At 43.5% G+C, this 12,484-nt stretch overlaps 1 protein-coding gene across 14 annotated transcripts in view; it reads right to left on the reverse strand.

Annotated features, from left to right (window-relative positions):
• The window catches only part of DTNA (dystrobrevin alpha), a 235,224-nt gene that overhangs the window by 152,086 nt on the left and 70,654 nt on the right, over window positions 1–12,484 (reverse strand). The window lies entirely within an intron of this gene.

Here is a 12,484-nt window from a genome sequence, read left to right on the forward strand (position 1 = left end):
CCCACCTCCTAAGCCAAGCCACCATCATTTCTCCATATCAAACGTCTAGGTGGAAAGTCTCAATCAGTATTTCAGATGGTTAATTTTTTCCTGCCTGCATGAAGAAACCACACAACAATATATAGCAAGTGTTAAATCACGAGGTTTCCTTGCTTTTGGCCCTTGTGTATTCTCTGCTGTGTTTGTAGAACTCTGCTCACTTGTCCTTGCTTCGTTCGTGACCTTGAGAAACAATTTGGTTTACGATGGAGCAGCGCAAGGAGTCGATAAGTTGCCACTTTACCATTAACTTCTGATTTCATGAAGGTTACTTTTGGTTCCCATTGTTTCTGTATACGGAGAGCTTCTCTATCTGAAGAGCCGCGTCCTCCTTGCCTGTTCCTTTGCTTTGCCCTTTGGCAGGCGAGACACCCTAAAATAATCTGACAGACGGAAACACAATTGCTTTTACAAGCACAATACTTCATTATATATTTGTTTTGAAAACAGTTTCCAGAGCCTAGAGTACGTCAGCAAAAGCCAAAGAAAGAGCGTTGATGTTGTTACAAGGTCAGCTCTTCAGAGACAGTAGGCAGCAGTGTTGGCACGCTGTCAAATTATCACCATGGCAAAGATGGCAGCTCACAGGCAGTGATTCAGCTGCTTTGACAATACCAAGGCTCCAGCTAAATGTGAAGATAAGTTACTCATACTCCCTCGCACACACACACACACACACACACTCGCACGCGCTCTACCTTGGGAGTTTCTTAATGTCTTGTTTGTTTGTTAAATGAAGTTGCGGGGTTTAAGAAGAAGTAGAAGCAATGTGCTTAAGGCTGACAGACCACAGTGAACGTTCCTTCTCCTCACACACATACGCTGCGTGCATACAGACACACACCTCCTATAGACAGTATATTAATAAGTTTTTCCTTAGGTGGCAGAAACAGTGAAACCTGCTTCTTACAAGACTTCCTTCCCTTGTGTATCATTCCTGGCTTGCTCTCTTGTTAATGTAATGACTCTTGCACCTTTGGCTGTGGGGAAACGGGCTCCCCCAGCCCTCCCAGGCGAGAGCCAGCGGGCGCGGGGGCTTGTCAGGGGCTACCCACGTGCGGACGGTTCAGCTCCCACGGCCAACAACATGTAAGTGCTCAGTCCTGCTTCCCTTTTGCTCTCTGGCTTCTCCCCTCTGCTCAGTTGCCAACGTTTTTATGACAGTAATAGGAGTTTAATAATTCTGGAAATCTCTTTTACACATACCTTGTCCTCTTGCTTGTATACAATGAACATTTGCATCTGTAACGTTAATGCTGTTTATTACACCTAGAATATATCCCTGTACTCCATACAACATCAGAAAACTCTTATTGGTGGAGGGAGATGCTTAGAGGCTACGCATAAATTGCAAGTCCTCTTAAAACTACAATGACTAGCAGGCTTTTGGGAGCTGCTCTGTAAAAATGTATGAATTTCACTTGAGTTTTTTAATTGGAATGTTTCATTATGAAGTCACTGATTTTGTTTAATTTTGAGGGTCTGGGAGGACAATTTAAAATACGCAGGAATGAAAAACCAACTTGAGATACAACTACCTCCAGTAAACATTTGCAGGGTTGTTAGGAGACAATGCCAGCACTATTTGCTCTGAAAAGTCTTTTTCTGGGCTGAACCAAGCTATAAACTTCGCTTTGCTGTACAAGGTCCCTTGTTCTTGGTTTTGATATTAAAAAAAAAAAAGCTTTTGTGTCTGTGTGTGCCCTGCAGCCATGTCCTGGCTCCATGTTAGGGCAAGAACAGGGTGCGCATCAGCTGCCTCCTCTCTCTGCCTTGGCCTCTACCCAGTAGCTTGTAGCTTTTCCAGAGGAAAGGAAACCCAGCGCGGGGAGCTCCCGTGCAACCTCACCAGGCCCCAGCTGGCACCAGGTGAGGAGGGCTCAAGCCTCGATTTACCATCCAAGATGTGCTTCTACAGGGGTGATAATTCAGCGTCTCTGTATGAGCAGGTTTTCTTCCCAGGAAAGGTACAGGGGTGGCTGCTCACCTGTATGGTGGTGCACGTGTGAGGGCCAGGACCAGGGCAGCCCTGCAAATCCCAGGGTGATGGGCAAGCTCCCACCAGCCAAGCACAGCGGGCGCAGTGAGGCTGTGCTGCCTCCTTGCCCGGAGATGTCTAGCCAAGGAAGGATTGCTCTCTTTGAAGCAGAATCATGACCCGACTAATCAGCCCCAGGGGGAGTGCAGGTCCCCCCTGCTCTCTCCCCACCGTGGCCCTTAGACTCTGCCGTGGGTACACAGTGTGAAGCAGGAGGATGCAGATACCTGGCTGCTTATAAAACAGCAGCATTAATAGGGCTTTCCTAGCAGTCGCTAATTCCAGGAAGTCTCCTAATTTTCCTAAGAAGAGCTGTTAAAAGGAAAATGTCAAAAAATACTCGAAGTCTTTTGAAACGTACGGATTTTTTTCTGGAAGTACTAGGGTCTTCGAATGCTTCAGAGCTCTGAGGAACAAATCACTGCCCAATGATTATAAGCATCTCCATGTGCTTATCCAGCTGAAAGGACACGGAAAGCTGACATCTGGCACAAAGTCCTCCTGCACCAACAGTTTTGTGTGGCTCACTGACACTGCCAAAGTCTCCATCCTTGGCAAGTGGAGGTCATGCAGCCATGCACTTGCTGCCTTATTGCTTCTCTGTTCTTTGGTGGCTTTGGTGCCTGTGAACGGAATGGGCTGCAGACAAGCAAATCCTAGCCGAGTGCTGTGCCGGTCTGCCTGCTTTCTCCCCTTCCTCCTCGGGATGCCTTTCCAGCCAGACCTGGACCTCTTTGGATCAGTGAGTGCTAGTTGCAAAGAGGTCTTGGTTTGCTCAGGCAGAAGCAGCACAGGAGGAGAGGCAGAAAGCCAAGTCCGCTTCCACACTTGGCTGTTTTTCCAAAGGAGAGATTATCACTTTTTTTCCCTTTCAAAAAGATAGTTGTCAAGGGAATATTAGTGGAAAATGAAAGGCAGAAGCTGTGTTCCTGTGCCTGTGATCAGGTATGATTATAGAGAGGAAAGATAAATGTACTTTCAGCGAGTACGACGGCCACTGTCAGAGCTACAGGAAAGGGGGAAGCATTTGCCCATTAGGGTACACTACATAAAAGGCAGGAGAGAAAAGAATTAAGCCAGGCAGTGTTTTCAAAATGAGAACGTACGTATGAATGCAGGAGTCTAATTTTAATCATCCACGTATGAAATGCTTGGCCCAGGTCCCAATCTCTTCTGAGCGGGAGGAGTTGTTTAGGATTCCCTTTCCTGGCAGGTGTGTAGGCTGTTCCTTCTCCTCCGCAGCAGGGTCCAAATAAACACTCCCAGTTCTTCTCGAGGGGAAAAGAGGCGCACAAAGCAGCAGCTCGCTGTGCAGCACAGCAGCGTTGGTTCCCCTCCGGCAGTGAAAACAGACATCAATCAACCCTCTCGGCTCGCTGGCGGGTGGATTTCCCTCCCACCGCCATCACTGCTCCTCAAGCAGGTGGCCAGGTCTGGAGGAAGCCTTATTTCCCATCACCCACACGCACGCCGCTCAGCACAGGGATGCCAGTAATTTTCTTTTGTGAAGGTGGGAAGCAATTACTAACTCCTTAAGCTAGGGAAGAGTCTCTGAGAAGCGTGACTTCTTCCTTGCTAGCATTGCCATATGCTGCCTTTTACTTCAGCAAACTGTAAATGCACAAAAAAAGGACGTTCCTTTTTTTTTTTTTTTTTTTTTTATTTAACCTGATACCTATTTATCCCAGCCAAGCTGTTCAACATGTGCTGTTCACAAGGAACAACATTAGGCCTTTGTTATTATTCTTACAGGTCTTAAGCCTTAAAATAAAAAGAGCCCATGCCTTAATGAGGGAAAAAAATAATACAAATAACTAGAAATTGCATTGCCCAGATGCAGAGCTCCTCCTTTTGTTATCATTAGACATCAGTCTGAAGAACGGTAGAACTGTGTTTGCTAAAAATTGATAATCACTGACTTCCTGTTTTATTTTTTAATACAGGCTTTGCAGATTGTCTTACCCGTTTGGGAAGATGAGAGCTCTCATTTCATTGCTGCTGATGCTGTTCTGCTACCTCACAGGAAAGAAAAGCAAGGAAAATAAAAGCAGTCTTGCAAGCAGGTTAAGATGCATCGGAGATGTCTGTTGACTGAAGAGAGCTGGACGAGAGGTGAGAGTATTGACCAGGAACATCTTGCAACCCCATTCATTACCCAACTGATGGAAAATGAAGCATCATAAATATTTCATTGATTTTCAGGGACCTAAAACATGAGCCATAATACTGAAGTTCAGAGACCCGAGAGGAGGGGAGAGGGAAATGTAAGAGGGGTTTTTTCAACACTAACTATAAATGAGTAGCTCATCCCATCTCTGCATAGAGATTTAAGGCCCAGTCACAGCAATACTATTAAAATCCTGGATGGAAATATTCCTTTAGAAAAATTTAAGTAAATGAACTGCATATAATTTAACAGGAGCCAAAATCAAAGCAAATGGCAACAAAAGCAACTCTGCAATAAAAATCTGAAAATGCTTGTGACTTCCTGAAAGCAAAACGCACCGGACTATACACTGTGAATCACAGATCACTGCCAGCAGCAGAAAGTATTTTAACACTCTACTGATTCTAGAGTTCGGAATCAGTTCTACTTAAAATTTTATAGGGGAAAAACAATTTCAGTAATTCCCCTTTGTAAAAATAAATTTTCACAGGCAGGCAAGTCTTGGGTTAACTAGCTCCAAGACTGCAGATCCTGCCTCAGTGAGAACATTTTCAGAGATGAGATATAAAGGAACATTAAATAACTGTTCCCTTGCAAGCTAAAAATAAAACACGTGAATTCCTGCTTCCTCTCAAGATGCTAAAACAAGCCTTCAAACAGTTACTTGAGACAGTGTTTCACCAGTTCGTGCTACAACCCATCCTTCCCTCCGATTTATTTTCTGTCTGTCCTTGGCAATTGTTACAGAAAGTTAAAAAAAAAAAAAAAAAGACTAGCCTGGGTATTGGTCCCCTATGGAAAATACAATCCCTCTCAACTCAACAGATAACTCTCGCTATGCTTATTATATTACTGGACATGGGAAGGACACCCGGCTCCCGATCTCGGGCGCGCACTTTGCCGGTGCCCCAGCACCTGACACGGGCAGGCCTTCCCTCCCTGCCTGCCATGCCCACCCTGCTCTCCACGCATATCCCGGGCAGGAGTTGCTACATGATCCAACACATCCCTCACCCAAAAAGCCAGGGGGGCAGGTCCCAGAGATGCATTTTGCAGCGGCCAGAGCTGGATACTGCCCTGTGCGACCAGCCCGGGCAACTCTGTACTGCAATCAGCCTACACCAGACGCGTCTTTCCCCACCAGTAAAATCTTATATGTATGCAAAATGGTGGTTTAAAGCTGTTTCCAGCACGGCGATGTAGCTGAGGGTGGATTCTTTGTGCTGAAATGCTGCCGGGGAGCCTCCCGCTCGCTTGCGTGGGTTCAAGGAGCGTTCCGCTGGCCTGCCTGCAGGGCCCGGGGCGGTGAGGAGGGCTGGAGGCCGCCGTGGGTTTGCCCTGGCCCTACTGCTGATCAACCCAGGCTGTGGCCACAGCCGTCTGAAACCTCGGCGAGGAGATCTCTGCCCCGGCGGCAGGAGGGCCACGGCACAGCCCCGCCGGCCCCACGGGCTCCCCACGGGTGCTCCGGAGCCACAGGCCGGGGAGAGGAACCCCGGTCCCGCCTCATGCAACGGGCAAGGCAGCCAGCAGCCCCCCGGGTCAGAGATGATTCCCCTTAACCGCCTGTTTTGTCCTATAGAAGTAGCCTGTCAGAGAAAAAGCTGAATTACAATCCCCCCATAAAAGTAACCTGTCGAGAGAAAAAGATGAATTACAACCCCCCCTCATCTCTGTTTTTCAAAGATGTCCCTACTTAAGGGAGTGGTTAATTTAGCTTTTCACTCTGAATATGCAACTCACCTGGTCTGTTTAACTCCTAAGACCACTTAAGTGGCTGTGCTAGAGCCCCAAACCTAGCCTATAAAAAAATCATTTTAAATTGATGCTAAAAATGAACAAATAAATTAACTTCATTTCCAATTGGTTAAGAATTGGGAAAAAAAAAAAAAAACACAACCCTTGATTCTAAACTTTACTACCTAACAGTATCAACAAGTACTATTTTCACAATCATAGTAACAATAAAACTTCGGGCTTACTGGCTATAACTTGAAAGCTACTTGCAAATATTGTGGAAAACTGAACTGTACCAAGAGTTAAAATCATGACAGGAGGTAAAGAATATCCACTTCTTCTGTCTTCTCTGTAATTATTTACTTTGTAACCAACCTTTGGGTTTTTTTCTGATGCATTAGAACAACTATGAATTTCATAACCTATGAAAGTAGTTTTATGCTGAATTTCCTCATCAGTAACTTCCGTTAAATGCGAATGATAGTTCTAATTTCTTTTTTTTTTTTTTTAATATTTAATCCTTGTGCACCAATTCCTTCTATTGTGACATAGTGAAGAATTAAATCTGCAGATGAATATTTTTTAACAATTGCTTTGTTATCTTGCAAGCTGCATAAAGAACCATGCACTAAGGTATTAGTGAATGAAGGTACCTAATAAATATGTTCTAATTCAAGAAATCTGAGAAGGACACATGATGTTTAAGAAACACTTTTGGACACTTCTTTACTAGGCAGAGTTAATTACCTGGACAGGGTAAAGCACAGACCTATATGTTTACAAGACCACTGGTGAGTACAAGAGCATAATTAAATACTAACTTACAACACTATGGGTACCCTTGGTGTTACAGAAGAATTCTGTAATAGTTGGGCAAAATGAAGAACTACATTGCCATTTTCAAGGACTACACAGACATTTCACTACTTTTTTTTTTTTTTTTAATACACTTTTCTTTCCCCTCCTTTTTTTTTTTTTTTTTTCCTGCTAGCTTTCAGGAGTGTCTCACGATCTTCACAATAAATTAGCTCTCTCTCCAAAGTACTTATCTGCTAGCAATGTAGTATGTTCAGTGATGTCTAGTCTGGGGCCAAAGGTACACCAGGAAAGGAATGAAATGATGGGAGAAACAGTCTAATATTAAGTTAGATCTAAGATCCATTAAGTTTCACAAAAATCCTAAATGCAGTGCATTTCCCCAAATAATTCAGTCTGCCAGTGTTAATTAACTACTTTCTTAAAGAAGAAGATGAAGTTTCATACAAAAAAAACAGCATCCCACATCTCTAAAACAATTAACTTGCCTAATTCTGTTGGGGATAGCAGTAGAAATAACACAATATCTATCTACCTCAATCATAACAATGTACATATATTTTTCCAGTCTGAGGTCCTACTCTCTGGGGGTGGGGGGTTTCCCCCTCCCCCCATTTGGCCTTACTAGCAATTAAGCAGGTCGGGCAATGACCCCAGTGCCATTATAAATGAAATGCTGAAGACACCAACAGGGCTTGGCGGTCAGTAGTTCCATGACATGGGACAACAGTGGAAAGCAACTACAACAGTTAAACACATGATTAACGGTGGTCAGAGATCACCCACATGAAATCATGGGAGAGTTTCTTACCATCTGGGATGGTCTGGCAATTCCCTGAGGTAACTGAGCCCTGCAGAAGAAAGCAGCTTGTGTGATTTGCCAGTGACTCGCAGGTTCGATACACTGGAGTGGAACAGGGGAGACCTGGTGAGTTGGTTACTAGCTCTGGTCATCAGAGACAAAATTTAGCAAGAGAATTGAAGGACATCGGGTGAAACAGAGAAACCAGACTCTTCCCTCTAGACCTTCCATTTAAAACAAAAAAACAAGGCCAGAAATAACATTCCAGAGGGCATGCTTTTTTTTTTTTTTTTTTTTTTTTTTTCTGGACTACAGTTTTATAGCAAGGAGAAAGCACTGCTTCATTTCCTAGGACCCACAGGACTTTTCCTACAGATAATATTACTTGTTAAAACCACTGAGGTGGGCTGATATGTGATGTCCAGACCTTGTACTACCAGCTAACCCATATGGCCACACACCGAGGTCAGAGAATGCAGATATGCCGAGGCTTCCTAAGGAGACAACTACACCATGCATGTCTGAAGTGGCACCAAAGAGAGATTTTGATTTTTAATCAACTTTCCTGGCATATAAACTATATGCCAGCTATAAACAATGGAAAAACGAAGTGGCCTGACTCTGGTGGTTAACATCTGTGTTCAGGCGGTTGCTCTCACAGGAACGGGAGCAGCCTCACGGAGACAGCAACTGAACTGTGTCACAGACTCCGAGTGGTTGGGGATGGAGGGGACCTCTGGAAGTCACCAGCTCCAAGCCCCTGCTCAGGCAGGGCCACCCGGACCCGCTCGCCCACGACTGTTGATGTCCCACCCAGAAACTGCTGAGCTCTCTCTAGCATGATAGTGCTGAATTTACAAAATTATTCTCAGGATAAACTTTAAAAGCAGAGAATTTGTAAATGCTAGGACAAATAACAACATCAAAAAAGAGTTAAAATAGTTTTTAAGTAAAATAGCTGTTTCACAGTGTCACCGTTCTGCTATATGGCTCTGCATGGGTGCAACAAAAAAGCTGAAATGTGAATTTTCTGTTTTGAAAAAAATCTTGTTATTGAAGTTAAATAACAGTTGAACCACAGAGAACCCAGGAAACGGGGCAGTCTATTTAGAGCATTAACCACATTTTGTTTACTGCTTAGGATGAATTCATCATGCAAACGGTCCAAAGTGAGATCCTGGCAGGCTCTGAACGTGCTCAGAGAGGCTGAGAGCCGAGACATTCTACATCCATATTAGGCTGTGGATCAAGTCCTGAGCTGGATTCATCAGTTCTGCTTTGCCTGAGACTTCAATTTACATGCAGAATTGCCACTATCTTAAAATGCATTTGATCACACTATAGGAGTACTAGCTATAGAACCATGAAACTACAAACATTGAACTGGAAACCAAAGCTCCTGTATTAAAAGACTCAAGGAAGAAGAGCAGAAGGACTCTTGTCCCTAAAGAAAATGAAAACATTTGCAAATTAAAGTAGAAACTTCAGCCCAAAGCATGAATCTAATATATATGTCAAATCAAATCTTTGATTTATACTAAGGAAACTACAAAGCTAACCTGCTTGCTCAGCACAGAATTTATTTCTAAGAAAATAAATAAATCTACCTCCCTAAAAATGTCACTATGTTTATTGTTATTATTAAACTTCAGAGTGCTCAGCAGTTTCAGCTGGCCTATGCAGAAGTGGGGTTTCTTCCTCATGCCTTTGAATATTGTGGATAACATCAGGCAATCAGGTAGAAACAGAACGATGGGCAGTTCTACTACATTTCAGCTCTCTCACGATTCCCATTATTATGGTATTTGAATACTGTTGCTTTGACAAGTTGGGCAACCAGCAAACAGATCTCCACATAACAGATAGAAATGGATACAAACTATGCACTTAATTTTCAGAGTTTGCGTGGCATGAATAGTCTGCTTAATATTGTGCACATGAACAAATGTTTCTTTTATAGCCACGACTCAGGAAAACTTTCCTCTTAAAATGGATCAGAGCTGTGTAGTACCAGTCCTTTAGTTCACCTCCTGACTGTGATTCCTCTCGCACCTAGTTACAGTCAATTTGGACTGACACTGGCAATCAAATGGATCTATTTAGACTGACACTGACAATACCTGGAAGCTCAGTATCATTCTGAAACCAAATTTCCCCATCCAGATTGTTTAGCTATTTGCACATATGCACCAGTAATATCTGGCATCTCCAGGAGAGCAGAGCTATATGCTGCTACTTAAACCACTGTAACATCACTGTGCTATGTGCACTGAGATACCAATACAAACACTTCTTTGTGAATAGGGAAAACAGAATGTCAGATATAGAGGAATATGGAAAAAAAAATACACCAGAGATTATGGCATCAGTGATTTACTGCAGCACGCTGACTGTAGTGCTGGGCTCAGGAGACAAACTTTTTTGTATCCGACGGCAACATTTCCCCACAAATATCTTCATGGGTTTTGAAAGCAAATGTGTAACGTCTCTTGAAATACCCTGCTGATAGCAAGATCCTGCCCAGTAAAAGACAAGCAGTCAAGCTGGGCTCTGGCGTTTCCCAGGGCAAATTTGTTCCAACTTAACTCGGGAGCTGTTAGGGAGGCAGCTTGCCCAGAGTTATTGAATAATCTATGACAGCGTGCAACGGGGTTCATAACCGATGTCTTCCAACATGATGGCGAGTGACAGCAAACAAACCACTTCTTTATTTGGTTCCATCTCCCTGTTAAGACTATATTAGTAAGTGAAACTGGGCAAGGGAATGCTCCCCAGGAGCTGGAGCTGTTGCCTACACTGCTACAGCATTACAGCGGTCCTCGACACAGTTTTGGCCCTAAACAGTCCTTCTTCCTCCAAAGGGCTCCTGGGCACAGTTTGGGAGTTTGCAGGGGCCAGAGACGTTTCCAGCAGGCTGTTTGCTTGTGGCCACCCTGCTCTGGAGAATGAGTTCAGTGCTATGCCATGATAGTTTCTCTCGGTGCCATGGGCACCTCTGTGGCGTGTTTACTGGAATAGTTGCAGCCTCGGTGTCTCAGTCAGTGAGCTATTCAGTGTAGTGAGGTCTCTACCTCTTTAGCTAAATATATGAATCTGGATGCCAGGGCTCTTTCCAAAATTATGTAAAGCTGATACATTACTTAGAAAAGCTCATGTTTCAAAATCAGCCTTTCCCTTCTAAAATAATAATAACAACAACAACCACCACCACAACAACAATAATAATTAATAAAGGTAATCAAACCAGTTGATTTATCTGAAAGAATAAACTTTCCCTGCAGTCTTAAAAACATGCCCTCCGTAGCTGTAAGAGAGAAACCGGACAGAGGTTGCTCAGAACTAAAGCTACTTTGATAAAGATCGTATCCTTTATCCTCACTGCTTCTGTGCTAACTTTTTAAACAATAAGATGCACACTCAGGTGCTCTCAGCAGCCAGAATCTGACCCAAGTAGGGCAAACTCTGGCCTTCCTGTCCAGCAATGACCATACGCTCAGAGCAAGAAATAAAGACAGAAACCATCCCTGCCCAAGAAATTGCCATGCCTGGGGATATGTACAAACAAAACTCTTTGGCAAGCCTAGACAATGTGTAAAAAGAACTCATAAGAAACTACTGTGCCTCATAAAAGGTACTTCAGTTTTAATAGTTTCTCTAAGAAACCATATTTTACATTCAAATATCTCTAATTCCAAATAGAGGTTATTAAATTAATAGAGGTGGTACTAAGGTAGGGGAAAATCTTAGGAGAGTATGAAAACAAAGATGCTCTCAAAAATATTTGCTTCTGTTCCTGAGTGTAGAAGGACTAACATTACCACATCCTTCTAGCTCGAAAGAAAAACCTCAAACAACACAATATTTTTCAAAGTAGTAGTTTTGGTATATGTTGTGCTGCCTATTAACCAATGGCATTAGCAATGGTACTTGTTGTGAATGAGCCGTATCTATTTCTCCATGCAGTGCCTACAATGTTTTTTCTGTTCTGCTGCGTAAGGTGTGAATTCCTGGGATGAGCAGCACATCTCATGGTATCACGTATCCTGTGAACTACTATTTTATCTGAGAGCGGGAGTTTTACCTCCTTTAGCATGCAGCCAGAGGCAAAGTTCCATCTCCAAAGCTATGTTTAATGTCAGCACCGTGATCCTACTTGAGCTGACATCCAAAATTCACTTCCCAGATGATCATCTGAACATTGTTGTTGTTTAAAGGCCACTTGATTCATATGATTGGAAAGTAACTCAAGATTTTTACTCGTGATTACGCAGCCAAGATTTAAAATCTTTTTAGAATCTAGGACTTTTTCTCCCTTTTCTTTTAAGCCTTTGTTTCTAACCCCTTTTGTACACAGAAACCTGACTTTTTGTTTGCAAACAAAAAGCTGTGGTAAGGCTTTGGTCAGAGCATCTGGTAAGTGGCAGGACAGCAACAGCAAAATTGCACTTGTGCTCTGCCCTCCCATTCCCCTCTCCAGCCTCCATCAAACACGGTGCCTTCCTTGCTCATCTGTTACCTCTCATCACCGACACAGAGGGATTCTTATCTCTGCTGCTCTTTTTGTAAAGAAGTCGCCTATACGCTGTATTACGTTTCAGACATCAAAGTGATCGCTGCTAGTCTAGGCTTATGCCAACAGCTACGTCATTTTTGGGGTAAGCGCTGGCAACCTCAGCACCATAGAAGCAGAGAAGATGACTGGCACCCAGCCTGGCCTGCACAGCAGTTATTTCTGTACACACGAAACCACTTGCAACAGCAATATAAGCTCACACTTGCCTGTATCTGCACATCGGCTCGTTCAGTTCAACATCTTTCCTTTTTGTAATATGAAGTTCACAGTTTTCCTGCATTACCTGGGAAATATGTTTGTCCGTAGAACTTA

The sequence above is a fragment of the Tyto alba genome, unplaced genomic scaffold (genome assembly GCF_018691265.1).
Source record: "Tyto alba isolate M040663 unplaced genomic scaffold, T.alba_DEE_v4.0 Super-Scaffold_27, whole genome shotgun sequence".
In the NCBI taxonomy this organism is placed as follows: Eukaryota; Metazoa; Chordata; class Aves; order Strigiformes; family Tytonidae; genus Tyto; species Tyto alba.